The sequence below is a fragment of the Stomoxys calcitrans genome, chromosome 2 (assembly GCF_963082655.1).
Source record: "Stomoxys calcitrans chromosome 2, idStoCalc2.1, whole genome shotgun sequence".
NCBI lineage: Eukaryota > Metazoa > Arthropoda > Insecta > Diptera > Muscidae > Stomoxys > Stomoxys calcitrans.
In genome coordinates, this window is record NC_081553.1 from 52,170,999 (window position 1) to 52,194,825 (window position 23,827).

The following is a 23,827-nucleotide window of genomic DNA, read 5'->3' on the forward strand; positions in this document are numbered from 1 at the left end:
TAAATCGAATCGTCCTGCATTCCAACGTCAGCATTAGCCATATGAAATAACTGTTCTCACTTTTCTTGCATACTTACCTCGTTTTTAGGCTAAATAACAAAACTTCTCTTCAAACTTCGTCGTCCTTTTGAAGTTGTCTTGTCAAAAGGGAATGGTCGTAGCACCATTTGCACGTACAAATTTTTAGTTGAGTTAGGGCAAATGAAAATAACAACAAACAACTGTGGATTCAAAAATTTGCACACACACAAAAGGAAAGAGTAAAAGAAGAGGCGGCACAGAACACCATAGGGCTTTAGCAAGAAACCAACACATGAACATTGCGGTATGTAGACACGCACACAATCGGACTATGTTGACTTTTTTACAAAGCACAAATCTACATAAACACCATTGAGGATATTTACACTTCACTCACTCTCGCTCTCTCCCTCTCTTTCTTTCTTTCGTTTACACGCACACACCTAACCAATGAATGGAGTGTATCATTCATTGATTATGTTGTTCTCTTAGCAGGGTTTTCTCTTAATCTGTAAAGAGAACACCTTGCGAAGCTGGCATTCGTGAGTTCGTGGGCTATTCGTGTGTGTGTGTGTGTGAATGTATTTCATGGGTGTTGTTGTTGTTTTTGGCCCTTCTTAAAAGACACGAACGAACCTGATGGATGAATAAAGTCAGCGAGAATAAGTGGCGCCCGCCTAGCCAGCCAGCCAGCCAGCAAGCAAACATTTGTCGAATTTCAATGTGGCTTTGGCATTCGTCAGCTAGCACAGCTGTTTAACGGTCACATTTCTCGCATAACAATTTTTGCCGTTGGCCATACACACTTAAATGACAATACACACCGTAGTACTAGGCACGTGAGCTATGCGTAACCCTAACCCAACATTATCATTATCTCTCTACCGTGGCATAGAGTGGTGAGTGAGTGAGCAAGTGAATGAGTTGTTTGCTGCTATGCCTTAGGACTTGAGCATGAATGGCGGTATGTGTGTCAGCCAGCTTACAGGGCCAAGTGTATTAAAGTATGCCAGTGAATTAGTGCGTGTGAATGTGTCAGTGTTTCGTGGTGTCCTGGCAGCCCATATTTGTTAAGCCAAGAAAGCCAGGCTAAGGGCCCAAAACAAACAAAAAAAAAAAACGACACAAAAGAAGTGAACAACAAAAATGCCAACAAAGTCGGGTCGCGTTGAGAGGCAAAAGTATTTTTGTGTGTGAGACATAAAATATTAATAAGGAACCTCTGAAAACAACTGCTGCATATTTAAAGCCCTTATAAATATTAAAAAAAAGAAACAAAATGTTTATATATATATAAAAATATCTACAGAACACAGCATACTTTTGGGCGGCCTGAAGTAACGCATTAAAAAATCTCCTTAAAGCTATCAAAACAAAAAAACACAACGCCGCCATCGTTGCCGCGCCATTAAGTAAACGAAAAAGTGTTAAACTTAAATAAAAATGATAAATTATGACCGACCGAGTAAAAAGGCCAAAAGAGAGCTGGGGAATTATTAAAATGTTTAATGATTAATTAAACCCACAAGTAAATCCAGCAAAACCAACAAAACCAACAAAAGGGACAAAAGAATGAAACCCACCATCATCATAATGAGTGTTGCCTACTTTTCGGGCAACAATGGGAAACAAATAAAGTGAGAGAGATTTTCGTGAGTGTGTGCGAATATGAAAAAGTTGAAACAACAAGTGTTTGCCCGAAACTAATCCCCGGGGCCATAAGATAAGGGTTTACTCTGCCAAACCTCGCTCACCCCCCAAAAGCAGACTACAAAAAATGTAAATATAAAAAATAGATCACAATTAAAATGTATTCAACTCATAAATATGTGATGCCTACTTTAAGGCTTATTAATGGATAAATCCCTTAAATTTTAAGCCAAATCAATTAATAAATCTTTTAACTTTACAAAAATGTGTCATGTCATCATTCTATAGCATGGCAGCGCGCTAAGTGCAAAATAATGTATGTGTGTGGCCTATTTATAGAAATTTCCTGGAATTTTCTTCATGTGTCTCCACTCAGTCAGCATGTTTTGTGAGTTATTTATGAGGCGTTATTATCGAAGTTATCTTGTTTTTTTTTCATTGACGATACAAGTTGGAAAAAGTTTTTTTTTTGTGTTGTATGGTGGTTGGCAGCAAAACAAAAGCATCGTCAAAAATTCCTAGGAAAATTATTTAATCTTCTCAGCATTTTCTGGGAAATTTTTAAATGTTCTGACACTTTATTTATTTGACGAAATTTTAAACAGTGTTTTAACGTGCTATCAGCCACACGCACACCAATGTCTCAGGGGAGATAAAAAACAACACAAGATAGCTGGAGGCATAATTTGTTTTTTTTTTTTTTTTGGGACAGCACATTTTTGAAACATATGTAGCAGAATTTATTTTTGGATTCTATATAAAAGCATAAATCATAAATTATGTATATTGAAGGCCTCAAAATTTGTAAGGAAAATTGCTGCATTTAAATCTGAAAGTAGAGTTAGTTGTAAAAAAAAACATTTTTATACCCTACACCACCACTGTGGTGTGGAGGCCACCGTAGCGCAGAGGTTAGTATGTCCGCCTATGACGCTGAACGCCTAGGTTCGAATTCTGGCGAGACCATCAGAAAAAAATTCCGGCGGTGGTTTTCCCCTCCTAATGCTAGCAACATTTGTGAGGCACTATGCCCTGTAAGACTTCTCTCTGCGGCACGCCGTTTGGACTCGGCTATAAAAAGCAGGCCCCTAATTATTGAGCTTAAAACTTGAATCGGACTGCACTCATTGACATGTAAGGCGGTTGCCCCTGTTTCTTAGTGGAATGTTCATGGGAAAAATTAGCATTTTACCACCACTGTGGTAAAGGGTACTATAACTTAGTGCATTTGTTTGTAACACCCAGAAAGAAGAGAGATCGAGCCATTGATAAGTATACCGATCGACGGATAATCACTTTCTGATTCGATTTAGCTATGTCTGTCTGTCCATCCATGTCTATTTGTGTACAATATAAAGTTCGGTCTATATGACAGCTATATCTAAATCTGGTCCCATTGGAACCATATTTGAGTCGGATGTCGGGAGGCTTAAAACAGATCACTGTTTCTAATTTCATCGAAATCGCTTAATAAATGCGCCTGTTACGGTCAAAGACCCTAAACCGGCCTATAGGTCTATATGACAGCTATATGTAAATATGGTCCAATATGAGCCATGTTCAGTTTGACTGTTGGGGCCCATAGTATCTTATATATAAAATTCAATTTGTGTTTTTTTGTCAGTTTGTTTTATATAATTTTTTGATATCGAGAGGGGAGCGGACCCTTCCCCTTACCCTAAGAGTACTACCCAAAAATATAAGTGAACCGATCGGGACAATATGGGATTCAAATGAAAGGTATTCAAGTGTAGAGTACGAATCTCATAATAAAAGTACCTGGTGGGCCGCCCCAGCCCCAAAACCCCTTAAAATGGGTTTATTTGACGATCATGACAATATGGGACTCAAATGATAGGTTTTCGGAAGTAGATTACGAATATGGTCAGGAAGTAGGAATGGGGTCTATAATTTATTGATATAGGAAGGGGCCGGACCCTCCACCGTTACCCCAAAAACACCACCCAAAACCAAAAGTGGACCGATAAGGACAATATGGGTATCAAATGAAAAATATGCGGGTGTAGATAACAAATCTATCATACAAATTCATCTGGAATTATAGGGGGTCACTTCAACCCCCCAGAAAAACGCCTAAAATGGACACATTAGCCAATCCAATCACGGATATATGGGACTCGGTTTGTTTGATCCGTATAGACTGAAAAACGGCAGAACCGATTCTCTCGAAAGTTTCGCATTTTGTGTAGGTTGGTCTGGAATGAAACATAGGCTCTATAATTTATTGATATCGGAAGGGGCCGGACCCTCCACCGTTACCTCAAAAACACCAACCAAAAGTGGACCGATAAGGACAATATGGGTATCAAATGAACAGTATGTGGGTGTAGAAAACGAATCTGGCCTACAATTCATGTTGAAGTATAGGGGTTTATCCCACCCCCAGAAAAACGCCCAAAATGGCCACATTAGCCAATCACGGATATATGGGACCCGCTTTCTTTGATCCGTATAGACTGAAAAACGGCGGAACCGATTTTCTCGAAAGTTTCGCATATTGTGTAAGTTGGTCTGGAAGGAAACATAGGCTATATAAATTTTTGGTATCGGAAGGGCGGCGGACCCACCCCCTTATGCCTTATTATAAATAGTGCAGCAATCGTCACAATGTTGGTATCAAATGAAAGGTATTGGAGAGTAGAATACGAATATTCTCCCAAACAGACATATTGGACGTTCATTTCAATGTGGGGCTCAAATGAAAGATATTCGGGAGTAGATTTCGAATCTGTTATACAAAATCAGATCAAAGTATAGGGGGTCACGCCACCCCTCAAAAACGCCATTTGACCCATTAAGACTATATGATACTGGGCTGAACCGATTTTCTTAAAATTTTCATAGATTGTGTACTTTTGTCTGGAAGGAAACATAGGCTATATAATTTTTAAGATATCGGATGGAGGCGGGGCCTCCCTCTTACCCCAAAAACGCCACCCATATCCAAAAGTGGTCCGATGGGCACAAAAAGCTATCAAATGAAAGGTATTGGAGACAAAAAAACCAATACGGTATTAAAATTTGGGTCCAAGTAGCAGCCGCATTCAGTCGAAGTGTCCCCACCCTAAAAAGATATTAGAGAGTTAAAGAAGGCGCATCGGAGCGGGCCCGGTTCGGCTAGTCTTCTTATTTTTGTTCCGTATAGACTCAGAAACGGCTGAGCCGTATTTCTTCAAATATTCACAGATGGTGCATAATGATCCCGTGGTGAAAATAGGGTACTACATTTTTTTTATATCTTAAGGGGGGAGGGGGGGACCCTTCCCCTTACCCTAATTTTCAGAAACGCCAGATTTCGGAGATGGTTGGTGCGATTTCAGCGAAACCTACCAAATATATATTTAGACCGATCACTACAATATGGGACTCAAATGAAAGGTATTAAGGATAAGAAAACGTATCTGATATCCAATTGCTAGGGGGACCACCCCAACCCCCAAAACACCCCTAAATCGGACATATTTGCCGACCATGGCAATATGGGACTCAAATGAATGGTATTTGCGAATAGAATACGAATCTAATATCCAAATGTGGGACCACGTTTGGGGGTCTACTCCTTCCCCAAAACACCCCCAAACAGGACTTATTTACTGACCATACGAAAATGGGGCTTAAATAAAAGGTATTTAAGAGTAGAATTCGAATCTGATATCCAAATATGGACCAAGCCGGTCATGTTTGCCGACTATGGAAATATGGGGCTCAAATTAAAGGTATTTGGGAGTAGACCACGTATCTGATATCAACATAAGGGACTAACTGTCTAGGGGACGTCCCACCACCATAACAACCCCCAAATAGGACGTATTTGCTCTCCAAGACAATTTGGGTCTTAAAGTGAGTGGAACTAAATATTTAAAGTTTTTAGGGCCAATACCCCAAACCGGACATATTTGCTGACTTTTGCAATAGGGATTTTAAATGAGATTAGAAAACCAATTTGATATTCAATTTTGAGGCCAACGGCAATATGGGGTTCAAATAAATGATATATAGATATATGAGAATAGAGCACGTTGCTGATATATTTTCCGGGCTTAGTGTTTGGGGGACCACCCCAATCACCAAAACGCCACTAAATCGGGCATATTTACCGACCATGTCAATGTGGAGCTTAAATGAAAGATATTTGGGAGGTAGAGCAAGAATTGAAACCCACTTTCGGGGCCAATTTTCTGGTAGTCTACCCCTTTCCCAAAATACCCCACAAACAGCAATTTTTTAGGGACATCGCATTTGGGAGTAGGGTACGAATTTGATAGCCAAATTTAGGATTGGAAAATAAATATTCCAAGGAAAATTAAACTAATAGAAGGCGCAGCGGAGCGGGCCCGGGTCAGCTAGTAAAGTATAAAATACAGTTTTGCACCAATGATTTTTATTTATGAAGATCAGTTTGTATTGTAAGCTTAGTTATGTCTTTCCTATAACCCACTCATTCAATTTGACTTCTTCAGTTTAAATGGAATGACTGGGTTATATGCAATTTTGAAATTTTGCATTTTTTAGTTACATCATGAATTATGAAGCTAGTACCCTCTTATTTTTGAGAATCATTGCTTGGTAGAATATGAAAGGCAACATTTTTTCAACTTATAGTCGAAGTCAAGTGTAGGTTTCTTAATTAACTAAAATACAATGTTAAACATACTTAATTGTCTTCTTGGACAAATCATTTTATAGTTAAATACTGATAGAACTCCAATGTGGTAGTTTTATCATTCATAAAAGACTTGTCTATCATGGACAAATGCTCATAACAGAAACAAGTTAAATATTTGTTTTAGTTGAGGCCAATGTGCAGTGATATGGATTAAGTGGGCATTTACACATCACTTCCAAGTCCATGAGCATGCATTGGATTATGTTCGTGTGTCTATACATACATACACATGCATACATAATGGGCAATAGAGTGTGTTTAATCACATCATTTGAATAATAGGCTTGGTTTTATCCACAACCGTTAGAATGCCTACGATATTTTATAAATACGAACAGAATGTCATTAAAAACTTATTATTTGGTTGTGTTAAAAACTTCAGATTAATGCCCAAACAGCGTACCAAATTACACGTAAACTCTTGCATAGTATTTAAACTCTTGCATAGTATTTAAAACTTGCTGACGTATCTCATTGAAGAAAAACAAACTAAATTCATTCATTGATTGAGATATTGTTTTCAAACAGATTAAAAATTTTATTACATGCTCTTAAACACGCTGAAGTCAGTCAGTCTATGTGTTTATAAATATTTTTTAAAGAAAAAGAATTGACTAATAATTTGTGGAAGTTATTTTTATGGTATTTAGGCAGGTTGTGTTAAATTGATTTCAAACATGTAAGGCAAAGCTAAAGTCGGGCGGCGCCGACTATCTAAAATTCATCTGCAATACACTGCCACCTGCTACAATGAACTAAATTGTCAATCATTCGGAGATGGTTGTATGAATTTTTAAAAATTATTCATAATTGTTTGCTCTCTTGGTATGGATCACTCACACAAATCACTTTAAGTAAAAAGAGCAAATAACAAGTAAAAGCGTGCTATTTTCGGCCTGGCCAATTTTTATATACTCTTCAGCGCTCTTTATAGGGAAAACAAGTAAAAAGGCGTTAAGTTCGGCACAGATACCCACCACATGGGTTATATATGTAAACCACCTTTCATCAAAATCCGGTGAAAATTGCATACCTTATGTCCCATAGCAGTAATATCGAAATATGTTCCCATTTGGACCAAATATTATTAAGTGCAGTAGCTATTTTTAAAAATAAACCGATCTGCACCATATAAGAGGTGGATGTCGAAAAGCTTAACGTAAGTCACTGTGTCAAATTTCATCGAGATATCGGACAATAAATGCGCCTTTTATGGCCCCGAAACCTTAAACCGAGAGATCGGTTTATATGACAGCTACAAATCTGGACCGATCTGTGCCATATTGCAGAAGTATGTCCAGGGGCTTAACTTAACTCACTGTCCCAAATTTCGGCGACATCAGACAATAAATGCGCCTTTTATGGGCCCAAACCGACGAAGATTGCACTATACAAGACACTGATACTATGCGTGTTGTTATATGGTTTCGAGGCATGGTTGCTTGTGATAACCGTCAAGGCAACAACTTTTGTCGAAAAAACGACGACGAAATTTGTTCATTTTCCTGCAACAATTTATTTTGAATCTCAGCGCCCGAAAGTAAAATTTTTTGTTGAAAGGCACTTTTTGCAAGCCAACATTTAACAACAACAACAATATATCCATAAACAAGACAGTGTCTCAATCAAATTCAATAGTCTCACACAACCCACGCAAACAACAGCCTCCACAGCAAATATTTTTAAAATAGCGATTTTGAAACCATCTATGCCCGAAAGAATGATTTTGGGGAATTTATTTTTTGTTTTTTAATGGCACTTTTGTCTAAAAAATTACAAAAGGAATTACTAAGATATCTTCACTCGTTTTCTTTCGCACAATTTTTTTAAGTATAGTAAGCTAATCAACTCTTCCCAACGGATTCTTTCGCAATTACACAGATAAAAAATATTTTGAACAAGTAAAAGCGTGCTAAGTTCGGCCGGACCGAATCTTACATACCCCCCACCATGGATCGCATTTGTCGAGTTCTTTTCCCGGCATCTCTTCTTAGGCAAAAAAGGATATAAGAAACGATTTGCTCTGCTATTAGAGCGATATCCAGATATGGTCTGGTTTGGACCACAATTAAATTACATGTAGGAGACCTGTGTAAAATGTCAGCCAATTCGAATAAGAATTTCGCCCTTTGGGGAAGTAAAAAAGAGAGATCGATTTATATGGGAGCTGTATCGGGCTATAGACCAATTCAGATCATAATAAACACGTATGTTGATGGTCATGAGAGGATCCGTAGTACAAAATTTCAGGCAAATCGGATAATAATTGCGACCTCTAGAGGCACAAGAAGTCAAGATCCCAGATTGGTTTATATGGCAGCTATATCAGGTAATGAACCGATTTGAACCTTATTTGACACAATTGTTGAAAGTAAGAATAAAATACTTCATGAAAAATTTCAGCCAAATCGGATAGGAATTGCGCCCTCTAGAAGCTCAAGAAGTCAAGTCCCCAGATCTGTTTATATGACAGCTATATCAGGTTATGAGCCGATTTGAACCACACTTGGCACAGTTGTTAGATATCATAACAAAATACATTGTGCAAAATTTCATTCAAATCGGATAAGAATTGCGCACTCTAGAGGTTCAAGAAGTCAAGACCCAAGATCGGTTTATATGGCAGCTATATCAGGTTATCGACCGATTTGAACCATACTTGAAACAGTTATTGGATATCATAACAAAACACGTCGTGCAAAATTTCATTCCAATCGGATAAGAATTGCGCACTCTAGAGGCTCAAGAAGTCAAGACCAAAGATCAGTTTATATGGCAGCTATATAAGGTTATGAACCGATTGGAACCATACTTGACACAGTTGTTGGATATCATAACAAAACACGTCGTGCGAAATTTCATTCCAATCGGATAAGATTTGCGCCTTCTTGAGGTTCAAGAAGTCAAGACCCAAGATCGGTTTATAAGGCAGCTATATCAAAACATGGACCGATATGGCCCATTTACAATACCAACTGACCTATACTAATTAATAAGAAGTATTTGTGCAAAATTTCAAGCGGCTGGCTTTACTCCTTCGGAAGTTAGCGTGATTTCGACAGACGGACGCAAGGACAGACGGACGGACATGGCTAGATCGACATAAAATGTCGCGACGATCAAGAATATATATACTTTATGGGGTCTCAGACGAATATTGCGAGTAGCTACAAACAGAATGACGAAATTAGTACACCCCCTATACTATGGTGGAGGGTATAAAAACAACAACTTTGTCGAAAAAGAGACGACGAAATTTGTTAATTTTTCTGAAACAATTTTTTTTTTGAATTTCAACGACCGAAAAAACATTTTTTTTTTGTTGAAAGGCACAACACATAACAACAACAATATTGCCATAAGCAATACAAAATACCATTTAACCAACCAGCCACCATATGTGCTTTGCTGCACGCTTCGGCGTGGTGTGGTGGGCTTTTTATCGTGGCTTGTATTGGCTCAAAAAATCAAATCCGGAGATCGGTTTATGTGGGAGCTATATCATGTTCTTGACTGATTTAGACAGTACTTAACACCGTTATTGGAAGTCATAACGGAACACTATGTGTAAAATTTCAGCCAAATCGGACAAAAATAGGGCCTTACAGGGGCTTAATAAGTCAAATCGGGAAATCGGTTTATATGGGAGCTATATCCAAATCTGAACCGATTTGGCTCATTTGCAATCCCCAATGAACTACATCAATATAAATTATATGTACAAAATTTCAAGTGGCTAGCTTTACGCTTTCGACCTCTATCGTGATTTCGACAGACGGACCGACATGGCTAGTTCGAATCAGAATATCGAGACGATCCAGAATATACATATTTTATGGGGTCTTAAATCAATATTTCAAGGCGCTACAAACGGAATGACTAGATTAGTACACCCCCATCCTATGGTGGTGGGTATAAAAATTTAAAAACCACTTTAAAAAAATGTTCACTTGGTCGAAATTTCACCGGACTTTGTAAACTAAGTTTAAAGAAAAAAAAAAAAAATAATAATAATAAATAAAATAAAAAAATGTTTGACCGGCCGGGGATTCGAATCTGGGTTTGCAAGTACTTAATGACATGGGAGTCTTGTGTGCTACATGGTAGTAAGCGTATTTTAATAACAAACTCAACAAAATAAATTTGTTTGAAAAGTCACAAAATTTTAAATATTTTGTCTGTCAAGTCTCTGCAAACCTTGAAATCAACAACTCAATGCTAAAATTCGCTGAGAATTTGAAGTTTCACATACAAATTTGTTAGTTGGTTTTTCCTTAGAGCAATTTTTGTCTGTGCAGTTGTTGCACCATAAATTTCAATTATAATTCACCTAAAAGTAGGCAACAATTTATAGCTAATGCCTTTCATATATCAAATTCACAAATTTATGCAACATGCTCTTCAAGAATTATTCATTGTTAATGGTTTTGCTTGTTTTTGTTGTGATTAATTAGGCGCGTTATAATTCCATGATTTGTTTACATTGTGCACATGTGTACTTGTCTTTTATTTAAGGACATTTCTTCAGCCAAACTTTTGCCCCTCCGGACATCCGCCCAGCACAAAAAATACATCCATAATGGCCAATATATTAGGGCCACATAATGTCTCCACAATGGGTAATTCAATTTGCATTTTACAACGAATGAACGAACAAACGAATGAATTGTAAATAGAAATGAAGTGTGAAAGGCAGAACATCCACCATCACTACAAGAGAAGCAGTTGCGAAAAAAAAGATTTTGAAATTATTTATGTAAATGACTCAAGATTACACTTCTTCAGCCTGTTGGGTGGGGTGGGGGTGGGAGGAAGGTAGGTAAAGCCTCTCTTACAAATGCTAATGTATTTTAATTAAAATGTCATCTCCTGTCACATCAGCCTGAAAGTATGCAATCCTCTTTTTCGCCTGATGCCTCAAGGATATGCAGTAGAGTAATGGCAAATGCTTTAATGGCAAATTCGTCTGTTTTTTTTTTGATTTAGCGTGACAGACTTACTTTATTCAAATTAATAAGGATTTAATATTGCGAAAAGAATGCAAGTAACAAATCTCTATTAAGTTTAAATAAAACGCAGGGTTTTTTAACATTTATAGCTCAGTATGTATGTGTGTGTGTGTATGCAAAATGCTATTTGCTATTTTAATACCATTATTATAGGGTCGTTGGGAAAAGTGATTACTTGTGAGGGTGGCAAAGTCGCTGAGAAAAAAAATATATGGTTTGAAATAATGAGATATTATAAAAATATACCACATTTTATGGCATCGCACTCGTACACATCACATTATAACCATTTTAAAATAATGCTCAGCACCATGATAGTGGGGTAGGGGATACAAACTGAAAGAAAGCCAACTGGGTATCACATGAATGAATGACTTTATTGGAGCCTGTAGGAAACCAGCGAATAATGGTTTCAAATAAATGTGTCTAGTCATGTGTAATATGAGAGTGATGCAAACCTTAGAAAAGGCCAAGCAAACAATAAATAAACCTTGATAGAATATGGTTTGAAAATATTCAGTTTTAAAGTTTAATGTACGTCGTAAAATTCCAGACGATTCAGTTGTTATCACGCTCTATTTAATTAAAATCAAGATATTAAGCTGAAATTTTACACTAATCCATCTTTTGTTCACATGCGCGTTAAGTTCATGGACGAACCCAATTTCCCGATATAGTTTCTTGGGCTAATTAAAGTCTATTTTTTTACCCAATGTAGCTGAAATATGACATTGAACGAATCATGTTCGTGTTTCCAACATTAAAATTTTAACGAAGTTTCCTCTAAACAGAATTTCAAAATTATTTCTTTTACTTTATTTGGCTATGACAGAACATTTGTTTCACTAGCCGAGCGTAGAATAGCGTTCGAAGCGCCTCGATCTTCTGGGCTCATTTTATAATCTCTGACATCAAGTTTCGAGGTGTCTCCTACCACTTGATCTTTCTATCGGTCTTTTGGTCGTCTCGGTTTGGAGCTTCTTCATCCATTCTGACAACATGATCTAGGGATTGGGATTCGTTGTATGGACCCCACTAACCCCAGAATCAGTGAGCTGAATCTGGAAATAAAAAGGGTAGTCAAGGAACATATGAGGCATTTGTGGCTGGAACACTTGGAGCAATGTAACTTAGGCACCGGTTTAGGCAAGCTATGGTCTACTGTTAAGTCACTCTCTAGCCCCGAAAGAGGGGATGACAGGACTTTTATCACTTTTGGCGAAGTAACCGTGACTGATCCGAAGAGATGCGCCCGGTTGTTCAACCGTCAATTTATTGTGCATTCCGAGAGTGACAGGGCAAGGAGAGGAGCCATTCGCCGTATTCGTGGTCTCCGAGCCGATGAACAGCCATCACAATTTACAGTGGGCGATGTTACGAATGTCATCCGTGGCGCCAAATCATCCAAGGCGTTGGGCCCCGACGGCATCTCTACATTGATCTGGATTTACCTGGAGTTGAGTACCTTACCACTGTCCTCAATCTGTCTTTGAACACTCTTATAGATCCCGATGTCTGGAAAATGGGCAGAGTGATCCCGCTACTGAAGCCTGGAAATGACCCGAGTTTGGGGGAGTCGTACAGACCGATCTCCCTTCTCTCACCAGTGGCAAAGACGCTTGAGGCATTACTCCTCCCGAGCCTCGTAGGAGAATTTCAATTCGCCGAGCATCAACATGGATTTCGAAGACTGCACAGCACAACAACAGCTTTGCATGCCATCACCTCACACATTTGCCGTGGCTTCAATCAACCCAGGCCATGTGATAGGACGGTCCCGTGGCACTGGACCTATCGAAAGCATTCGACACGGTCAGCCATGCCAAATTATTTGAGGACATCGCCAACACGTCCCTCCAGCCAGGCCTGAAACGATGGGTCGCGAATTATCTGTGTGGCCGCCAGTCATTTGTGGAATTTAGGGATAAGAAGTCGAAACACCGTAGAGTGAAACAGGGAGTGGGGTGATATCACCGGCTCTGTTTAACCTCTTCCTATCCTCCATTCCACTCCCTCCAGACGACATAGAGATCGTAGCATATGCGGACGATTGTACGATCATGGCATCAGGCCCCCCACCCATTGATGACATCTGCGATAGGTTGAACGTCTACCTCAACGAGCTTGCCTTATATTTCGCTGCAAAAAATCTGATGATATCTGACACCAAATCTTCAGCCACATTGTTCACTACAAATACGCGTGAGGTGAATACTGAGCTGACTGTGGTGGTCGATGGAGAAATGATTCCGACCATCAAGTGTCCCAAATTCTGGCGTCACATTTGACAGCTCTTACACATTTTCCCCACATGCCACAGCAATTTGCGATAAATTCAAAAGTAGAAACAAGGTCCTCAAGTCACTTGCCGGCAGCACTTGGGGTGCGGACAAAGAAACCTTGTTGGCGACGTACAAAACAGTTCTGGCTTTATTAAGTTCCGGCTGATGCAGCCGCCTCAAGTCCTACAGAGCAAGGATTGATACCGACGTGCAAGATGTATGTCCCGATTGTACCAAGCAACGAAAGATAGAACACAACAAACTTCTACAACAACATCAGGGATTGGTTCTGTGGTATCCTTCTCGCCGCCATCGTCGGACACTTGCAGTTGGATACAAGTAAAAGCGTGCTAAGTTCGGCCGGGCCGAATCTTATATACCCTCCACCATGGATCGCATTTGTCGAGTTCTTTTCCCGGCATCTCTTCTTAGGCAAAAAAGGATATAAGAAAAGAGTTGCTCTGCTATTAAAACGATATCAAGATATGGTCCGGTTCGGACCACAATTAAATTATATGTTGGAGACCTGTGTAAAATTTCAGCCAATTCGTATAAGAATTGCGCCCATTGGGGCTCACGAAGTAAAATAGAGAGATCGATTTATATGGGAGCTGTATCGGGCTATGGACCGAGTCAGAACATAATAAACACGTTTGTTGATGGTCATGAGAGGATCCGTCGTACAAAATTTCAGGCATATCGGATAATAATTGCGACCTCTAGGGGTCAAGAAGTCAAGATCCCAGATCGGTTTATGTGGCAGCTATATCAGGTTATGAACCGATTTGAACCTTATTTGACACAGTTGTTGAAAGTAAAAATAAAATACGTCATGCAAAATTTCAGCCAAATCGGATAGGAATTGCGGCCTATAGAAGCTCAAGAAGTCAAATCCCAAGATCTGTTTATATGGCAGCTATATCAGGTTATGGACCGATTTGAACCATACTTGGCACAGTTGTTGGATATCGAAACAAAACACGTTGTGCGAAATTCCATTCCAATCGGATAAGAATTGCGCACGCTAGAGGCTCAAGAAGTCAAGACCCAAGATCGGTTTATATGGCAGCTAAATCAGGTTATGGACCGATTTAAACCATACTTGGCACAGTTGTTGGATATCATAAGAAAACACGTCGTGCAAAATTTCATTTCAATCGGATAAGAATTGCGCCCTCTAGAGGCTCAAGAAGTCAAGACCCTAGATCGGTTTATATCGCAGCTATATCAGGTTATGAACCGATTTGAACCATACTTGGCACAGTTATTGGATATAATAACAAAACACGTCGTGCAAAATTTCATTTCAATCGGATAAGAATTGCGCACTCTAGAGGCTCAAGAAGTCAAGACCCAAGATCGGTTTATATGGCAGCTATATCAGGTTATAGACCGATTTGAACCATACTTGGCACAGTTGTTGGATATCATAACAAAACACGTCGTGCAATATTTCATTCTGATCGGATAAGAATTGCGCACGCTAGAGGCTCAAGAAGTCAAGACCCAAGATCGGTTTATATGGCAGCTATATCAGGTTATGGACCGATTTCAACCATACTTAGCACAATTGTTGGATATCATAAGAAAACACGTCGTGCAAAATTTCATTCCTATCGGATAAGAATTGCGCACTCTAGAGGCTCAAGAAGTCAAGACCCAAGATCGGTTTATATGGCAGCTATATCAAAACATGGACCGATATGGCCCATTTACAATACCAACCGACCTACACTAATAAGAAGTATTTGTGCAAAATTTCAAGCGGCTAGCTTTACTCCTTCGGAAGTTAGCGTGCTTTCGACAGACAGACGGACGGACGGACGGACGGACGGACGGACGGACGGACGGACAGACGGACGGACATGGCTAGATCGACATAAAATGTCGCGACGATCAAGAATATATATACTTTATGGGGTCTCAGACGAATATTTCGAGTAGTTACAAACAGAATGACGAAATTAGTATACCCCCCATCTTATGGTGGAGGGTATAAAAATGTTCTTTCCATATCCTCAGCATGCTCTATCTGTGTCAGCTACCAGATTTCCTTCTTTGTCTCTGCAGCAGGATGTGCTTGCAGCAAAGCCATCGGTTTGATGTTTAATTCTTTGGTATAATTTCCGGACTTCATTCTGACTCTTGTACATCTCAATTAGCCATGTCCGTCCGTCCGTCCGTCTGTCCGTCTGTCCGTCCGTTTGTCCGTCCGTCTGTCCGTCCGTCTGTCCGTCCGTCTGTCCGTCCGTCTGTCCGTCCGTCTGTCCGTCCGTATGTCCGTCCGTCTGTCCGTCCGTCTGTCCGTCCGTCTGTCCGTCCGTCTGTCCGTCCGTCCGTCTGTCTGTCGAAAGCACGCTAACTTCCGAAGGAGTAAAGCTAAAGCGAAATATTCGTCTGAGACCCCATAAAGTATATATATTCTTGATCGTCGCGACATTTTATGTCGATCTAGCCATGTCCGTCCGTCCGTCTGTCTGTCGAAAGCACGCTAACTTCCGAAGGAGTAAAGCTAGCCGCTTAAAATTTTGCACAAATACTTCTTATTAGTGTAGGTCGGTTGGTATTGTAAATGGGCCATATCGGTCCATATTTTGATATAGCTGCCATATAAACCGATCTTGGGTCTTGACTTTATGAGCCTCTAGAGTGCGCAATTCTTATCCGATTGAAATGAAATTTTGCACGACGTGTTTTGTTATGATATCCAACAACTGCGCCAAGTATAGTTCAAATCGGTCCATAACCTAATATAGCTGCCATATCAACCGATCTTGGGTCTTGACTTCTTGAGCCTCTAGAGTGCGCAATTCTTATCCGATTGGAATGAAATTTTGCACGACGTGTTTTGTTATGATATCCAACAACTGTGCCAAGTATGGTTCAAATCTCATGACCATCAACATACGTGTTTATTATGATCTGAATCGGTCTATACCCCGATACAGCTCCCATATAAATCGATCTCTCTATTTTACTTCTTGAGCCCCCAAAGGGCGCAATTCTTATTCGAATTGGCTGACATTTTACACAGGTCTGCAACATATAATTTAATTGTGGTCCAAACTGGACCATATCTTGATATCGCTCTAATAGCAGAGCAAATCTTTTCTTATATCCTTTTTTGCCTAAGAAGAGATGCCGGGAGAAGAACTCGGCAAATGCGATCCATGGTGGAGGGTATGTAAGATTCGGCCCGACCGAACTTAGCACGCTTTTACTTGTTCGTTCTGCGGAATAGACGTTTCTCCTCTCTCTTTTTCTCTCGATACCTCTCCTTCCATCGATTTGGCTCAATTTTTACAGATAGTGTTCTGTTATGATTTTCAGTTACTGTGCCAAGTACGGTGCAAATCGGTCTATAACCTGAAGTAGCTCCCATATAAACCGATCCCTCGATTTGACTTCTTGAGTCGCCGCAATTTTTTTCTGATTTGGCAGAAATTTTGGATACGATGTTCTGTTACGACTTCCAACAACTGTGCCAAATACGGCCAATATCAGTCTATAATTTGATATAGGTCCCATGTAAACCGGTGTCTCGATCATCCTTGCTCCAGAAGTTTGGCATGTAGAATAAAATTATGCCTTACAACAAAATATATTTTGTATAAATTTTTAGCAGAATCCATGGTGGTGAGTTCCCAAGATTTGGCCCGGCCAAACTTAGTACGCTTTTACTTGTTTAAACTCTTTTATTTCAGCCAATTTTCCTCTGTTCTAATACATTGCGGCTTGTTAAAATTGACTCTTCTTCAAATTTGCTCTTCTAACAAAAGAAATTCAGCTCATCTCAACTCAAGTTATTTCCAAAATATTTTCCCAACCATTTTCTGCAAACCTTGTGCCAACTAAAGAGTTTGTTGTTTGAGAACAGGATAAAGCAATTCATTCAGTAATAAAACAGCAGCAGTTGCAGCAGTTGTATTCTAGCCAAAAATGTGACATAAATAAACTTTTTAATATTGGTAAACACTAAGCAAAAAGTGTATATCACATGTTTTGTTATTTGTCGATTTGGCAAGCCATACTCTTTTGTGTTGGAGTGTCACATATTTTAGAAAGGAAAATGAAGACAAAAGCATGACCCCATGAAATGTAGCATACTTTTAGGATTTCTTGTGTATGAACTTTTGTATAGCATGTAGCATGTGTTTACAGACATATGCTTTATAGCAAAATTTTCTTAGCTTATGAGTCAATGAAAACTGATTGGTGTTGGGGTTCAGATGCAGGTGCGTCCCTCATAATCGGGAGCAGAAAGCAAAATATATAAATGAAAGTATTTTTTATACCCACCACTATAGGATGGGGGGTTTACAAATTTCGTCATTCGTTTGTAACACATCGAAATATGCGTCTAAGACCCAGTGATCATGATATTTTAAGTCGATCTTGCCATGTCCGTCCGTCTGTCTGTCCGTCCGTCTGTCTGTCCGTCCGTCTGTCTGTCCGTCCGTCGGTCTATTGAAAGCACTCTAATTTTCGAAGGAGTAAAGCTAGACACTTGAAATTTTGCACAAATACTTCTTATTAGTGTAGTATCGGTTGGGATTGTTAAAGGGCCAGACCGTTAATGGGTCTTGACTTCTTGAGCCACTAGAGGGGGCATTTCTCATCCGATTTGGCTGAAATTTTGCATGATGTGTTTTGTTATGACTGTGCTAAGTATGGATGAAATCGGTTGATAATCTGATATAGCTGCCATATAGACCGATCTGTGGTTTTGACCTCTTTGGCCCCTAGAGGGCGCAATTCTTATCCGATTTGGCAGAAATTTTGTACAACGGTTTCTCCCAAGACCTTCAACATACCTATCAAATATGGTCTTAATCGATCTATAATCTCATACAGCTCCCATATAAACCGATCTCCCGATTATGCTTCTTGAGCCCCTACAAGACGCAATTCTTATCCGAATGGGCTGAAATATTACCCAATGACTTCTACTATGGTCTTCAACATTAAATTCACTTATGGTCCGAATCGAACTATAACGTGATAAATATCCAATAGCATAACAATTGTTATCCATGATTCCTTGTTTGCCTTAAACGAGAATCCGCGCAAAGAACTCGACATATGCGATCCATGGTGGAGGGTATATAAGATTCGGCTCGGCCGAACTTTACGCGATTTTACTTGTTTGTTGACTTTACAATTTTCATGGAGAAAATGTCATTAAAATGCTGTCTTTAGAGACAATTTTATTTGATATGAATGAGTCTCCCTTTTACACCTTAAGATTTTGTCTAGTTTCAATGAAAGCAAATATGTTGCATACTTTTAGGTTTCTTGATATTAGCACGCTCGTACTTGTTTTATCAATGGATTTTATATTACATGACTTCAGAAGACAACATTTTAATAAAATTTTCTCTAAAATAACATTTCCATGAAATTTTCTCTAAAAACAAAATTTTCAAGAAATTTTCTAAAAAGACAAAATTTTCATGAAAGTTTCTCCCAAGCAAAACCATTGTTCCAAGTATGGTCTACAGTGGTCCATTACTTGATATAGCTGGGACGTAAACCGATCTTCAGATGCAATCCAATTTGACTGAAATTTTGTACACGATGTTTTGCTATGAGATTTCTTGAAGCACTACAGGGCGCAATAGCTATCTGTTTTGCTAGATCCCCAATAACTGTGCCAAGTAAGGTCTAAATCGGTCCCTTTCCTGACATAGCTCCCATATGAGCCGATCTCCCGATTTGACTTCTTAAGCCTCTATGGGGCGCAATCCTACACGATTTGTCTTAAATTTTGCACGTAATGTTTTGCGTTGACTTCCAAAAGTCGTGCCAAATATGGTGCAGATCGGCCGATTACCAGATGTAGCTGCCATGTAAACCGATGGGCGGATTTAACTTCTTGAGCCTTTAAAAGGCGCAATTAGTATCCAATTTGGCTAAAACATCCGCTAAGTATGATATAAAGCAGCTCATAATTGCAATTACAATTACTATATATAGAGGGCGCAATTACTATGACAATTACTAAAGTCCTACAAAGAACTTTTTCCGTGCGATCCATGGTGGAAGGTATGGTAGATTTGGCTCGGCCGAACTTCACGCGCTTTACTTTTCATGGAGAAAATGTCATTAAAATGCTGTCTTTAGAGACAATTTTATTTGATATGAATGAGTCTCCCTTTTACACCCTAAGATTTTGTCTAGTTTCAATGAAAGCAAATATGTTGCATACTTTTGGGTTTCATGATATTAGCTTATATGTTTAAAATTGTTGGTTAAGACTACAAAATTTATTCTTTTTTTAAAAGCTGTTTAATTAAATTATTTCTTTACATTATCCATATTTCCTCCATCATCCATTGGCATTCAAAATGTAGCGTTAATTGAGTAAAAACTGAACACAAACGTCATTCAGCCACAAAGTTATCAAAGTTTTCCACACATTACACCCACTTACCTACTACTACTACCCTTGGGAATGTCAAACTTATACTTGATATACGCTTAGAAGTTTAAATGTTTATTTATGAATACCTTGAAATATAATATCTTATTTATGTCTAACTAACAACTAACTCTTTAAGCGAGCATCTAAATGTTCCTCAACAATTCATAGTTGTTACGCAGTTCTTCATGAACCTGTTTATGTGTGTGTGTGTATGCAGCTTAGAGGCAATATAGCAAATTGTAAACTTTACCTTCTACCGCACATAAATATGCAACAAATTTCAATTTTGCCAAAGTTATGGCGACAAAAGTTGTACGCTGTGTTGTGAGAAATAAAATTAGCACCTCAGTACAGAAGTCCCAAGTTGGCACACGTGTTTGGCATACTTTTGGGGGATTTTCATATTTTTACTAGTGATAGTGCATATATTTGCTAGCTACTTTGCTCTTAAAGAAGTGAAAGTGAAAAGGAAGGAATTTTAGGAATGAAGGAAAGAAGAGTAGGAAATTGAAATCTAGGAAAGCGCGGGATCACTTTATATGGCAGCTATATCTAAATGCAGTCCGATTTGGCCTATTCCAGAATCTAACCTGGGTACGTTAAAGCTGTGTGGAATTTAGCATAATTCCATCTCAATAACTCAACTTTTAAAGACTGTAAGGTGATTAAAATCGACAGGCGGCCAGACGGAAAGGCATCCGGAATAGTCTTTAGTCTTCACCACATTTCGATTCAATGATTTTGAGGAAGTTATTTAAGACTTGCATCATCTATATTCTGTTATGGTTAATTTTCCTTCTCTATTTTCGCATTAATATCATGGACAATTTTAATGTTATGGGCGATTTTAATATCATGGGCGAAGCAGCGATCGTATTCTCTCTCCATGAAAATATCTTTGGTCTGTTTGTCCTCGTCTTCCTTCGGGGCATGGACACAAATAAGGCTGATGTTCAAGAATTTGGTCTTTGTGCAGATGGTGGCCAGCCTCTCATACACTGGAGTAAAGCTGGAGACTAGGTGTTTCACTCTTAAACTAACCACAAATCTACAACTAATTTCATGCCTCGTGTTTGGTGTTGTTGTGACGCCATTTCCGGTCCATATCAATAACTGTAAGGCGGTAATATCTGACTTTTATTTTTCTGGACCACCTAGGAGCTTGAAATTTTGCACATGAACTCGATAACTCTTTGAAATATGAAAAGGTGGGAGCTGACCTTTTCATATTTCAAAGAGTTATCTCTATCCATTCTCATACGGCATATTATACCCTCCACCATAGGATGGGGGTATACTAATTTCGAAATATGCTTCTAAGACCCCATACAGTATATATATTCTTGATGGTCATGACATTTTAAGTCGATCTAGCCATGCCCGTCCGTCCGTTTGTCCGTCCGTCTGTCCGTCTGTCCGTCCGTCCGTCCGTCTGTCCGTCCGACTGTCCGTCCGACTGTCCGTCCGACTGTCCGTCCGACTGTCCGTCCGTCTGTCCGTCCGTCCGTCCGTCTGTCCGTCCGTCTGTCCGTCCGTCTGTCCGCCCGTCCGTCCGTCTGTCCGTCTGTCCGTCTGTCCGTCTGTCCGTCTGTCTGTCCGTCCGTCCGTCTGTCCATCCGTCCGTCTGTGTGTCGAAATCACGCTAATTTTCAAAGTTGTAAAGCTAGCCGCTTGAAATTTTGCACAAATACTTTTTATTAGTGTAGGTCGGTTGAGATTGTAAATGGGTCAAATCTGTCCAGGTTTTGATATATCTGCCATGTACACCGATCTTGGGTCTTGACTTCTTGAGCCTCTGGAGGGCGCAATTATCGTCCGATTTGACTGAAAATTTGCACGTGGTGCCTTGGTATGATTTTCAACTGTGTTAAGTATGGTTCAAATCGGTCCCTAACCAGGTATAGCTGCCATATAAGCCCATCTTGGGTCTTAACTTCTTGAGCCGCTAGAGGGCGCAATTCTCATCCGATTTGGCTGTAATTTTGCGCATGGTGTTTTGGTAGCACTTCCAACAACTGTGCTAAGTATGGTTCAAATCGGTTCATAACCTGATATAGCGGCCATATAAGCCGATCTTTGGTCTTGACTTCTTGAGCCTCTAGAGGGCGAAATTCTCATCCGATTTGGGTGTAATTTTGCACATGGTGTTTTGGTAGCACTTCCAACAACTGTGCTAAGTATGGTTCAAATCGGTCTATAACCTGGTATAGCTGCCATATAAACCGATGTTGGATCTAGACTTTTTGAACCGCTAGAGGGCGCAATTCTCGTCCGATTTGACTGTAATTTTGCACGTGGTGTTTTTGTACTTCTTTCAACAACTGTGCTAAGTATGGTTCAAGTCGGTCCATAACCTGGTATAGCTGCCATATAAACCGATCTCCCGATTTGACTTCTTGAGCCCATACAAGCCGATATTTTTATCCGATTATAGACCGATTGGGATCGTCCTTCGCATAGTTGGAAGTCATAACGGAACATCACATGCAAAATTTCAGCGAAATCGGACAAAAATTGCTGCATGTAAGGGCTCAAGAATTCAAATAAGGATATCGGTTTATATGGGAGCTATATCAGGTAATAGACCGATTTGGACCATACTTAGCGCAGTTGTTGGAAGGCATACCGGAACACCACATGTAAAATTTCAGCCAAATCAGACAAAAAATTGCGGCTTGTAAGGTTCAAGAAGTCAAATCGGGAGATCGGTTTATATGGAAGCTATATCAGGTTTTAGACAGATTTGGACCGTACTTGACACATTTGTTGGAAGTCATAACAGATCACTATATGCAAAGTTTTTGCGAAATCGGCCAAAAATTGCGGCTTGGAAGGGCTCAAGAAGTCAAATCGGGAGATCGGTTTATATGGGAGCTATATCAGGTTACTCATCGATTTGGAATGTACTTGGCACAGTTATTGGAAGTCATAACGGAACATCGCATACAAAATTTCAGCCAAATCGGATAAAAATTGCGGCATGAAAGGGCTCAAGTAGTAAATCGGGAGATCGGTTTAATGGGAGCTATATCACGTTATGGACCGATTTGGGCCAGTAGGCAAAGTTGTTGGAAGTCATAACGGAACACCACGTGCAAAATTTCAGACAACTCGGACAAAAATTGCGGATGAGTTATACCAAAACCAATGAGTGCAGTCCGATTCAAGTTTAAGCTCAATGATAAGGGGCCTCCTTTTTATAGCCGAGTCTGAAGTTTTTACATGGCAAAGTACCTAACAAATGTTGCCAGCATTAGGAGGAGAAAAAACGCTGAAAATTTGTTCTGTTGTTCTCGCCAGTATTCGAACCCAGGCGGACAAGCTAATCTCTGCTCTACGGTGGCCTCCTACAAACGGAATGACTAGATTAGAATACCTCCCGTCTTTTGTTGGTGGGTATTACAAATCAAGTTATTCTTTTCGAAAGTCATTGAAAGTAATCCCTAAACTGCATAATGTCTTTGCCCTCAGTGCAGGCTACTTTTTAGTGGGATTAAGGGACTCTCGACCCCTGCTGTTTGTTGTCTCTGGGCACACAAGAAAGTTTGGTAAATCTTGACAAGTCTCCAGTTGTTGGCAAACAACAAAAACTAAAGTAGCAGCAAGTTTGAAGTTTATATTTATTGAGTCTTTTTTTAAACATTGAAGTAGAATTAGAAACATAGTAAAGAAAACTTATGACTATAATGTATTATCGCAATAACATATTAGGTAGTTTCAGCACCTGGCTTTAGCATAAAAGGTAAAATGTAAT

At 39.4% G+C, this 23,827-nt stretch overlaps 1 protein-coding gene across 2 annotated transcripts in view; it reads left to right on the forward strand.

Annotated features, from left to right (window-relative positions):
• Positions 1–772: 772 nt before the first annotated feature.
• Positions 773–23,827, forward strand: part of LOC106082119 (octopamine receptor beta-1R) — a 353,347-nt gene continuing 330,292 nt past the window's right edge. For both annotated transcript variants that reach the window (XM_059362044.1, XM_059362048.1), the window contains exon 1: positions 773–1,800. The gene's annotated coding sequence lies outside the window, so the exon portion shown is untranslated. The remainder of the gene's footprint in view (positions 1,801–23,827) is intronic.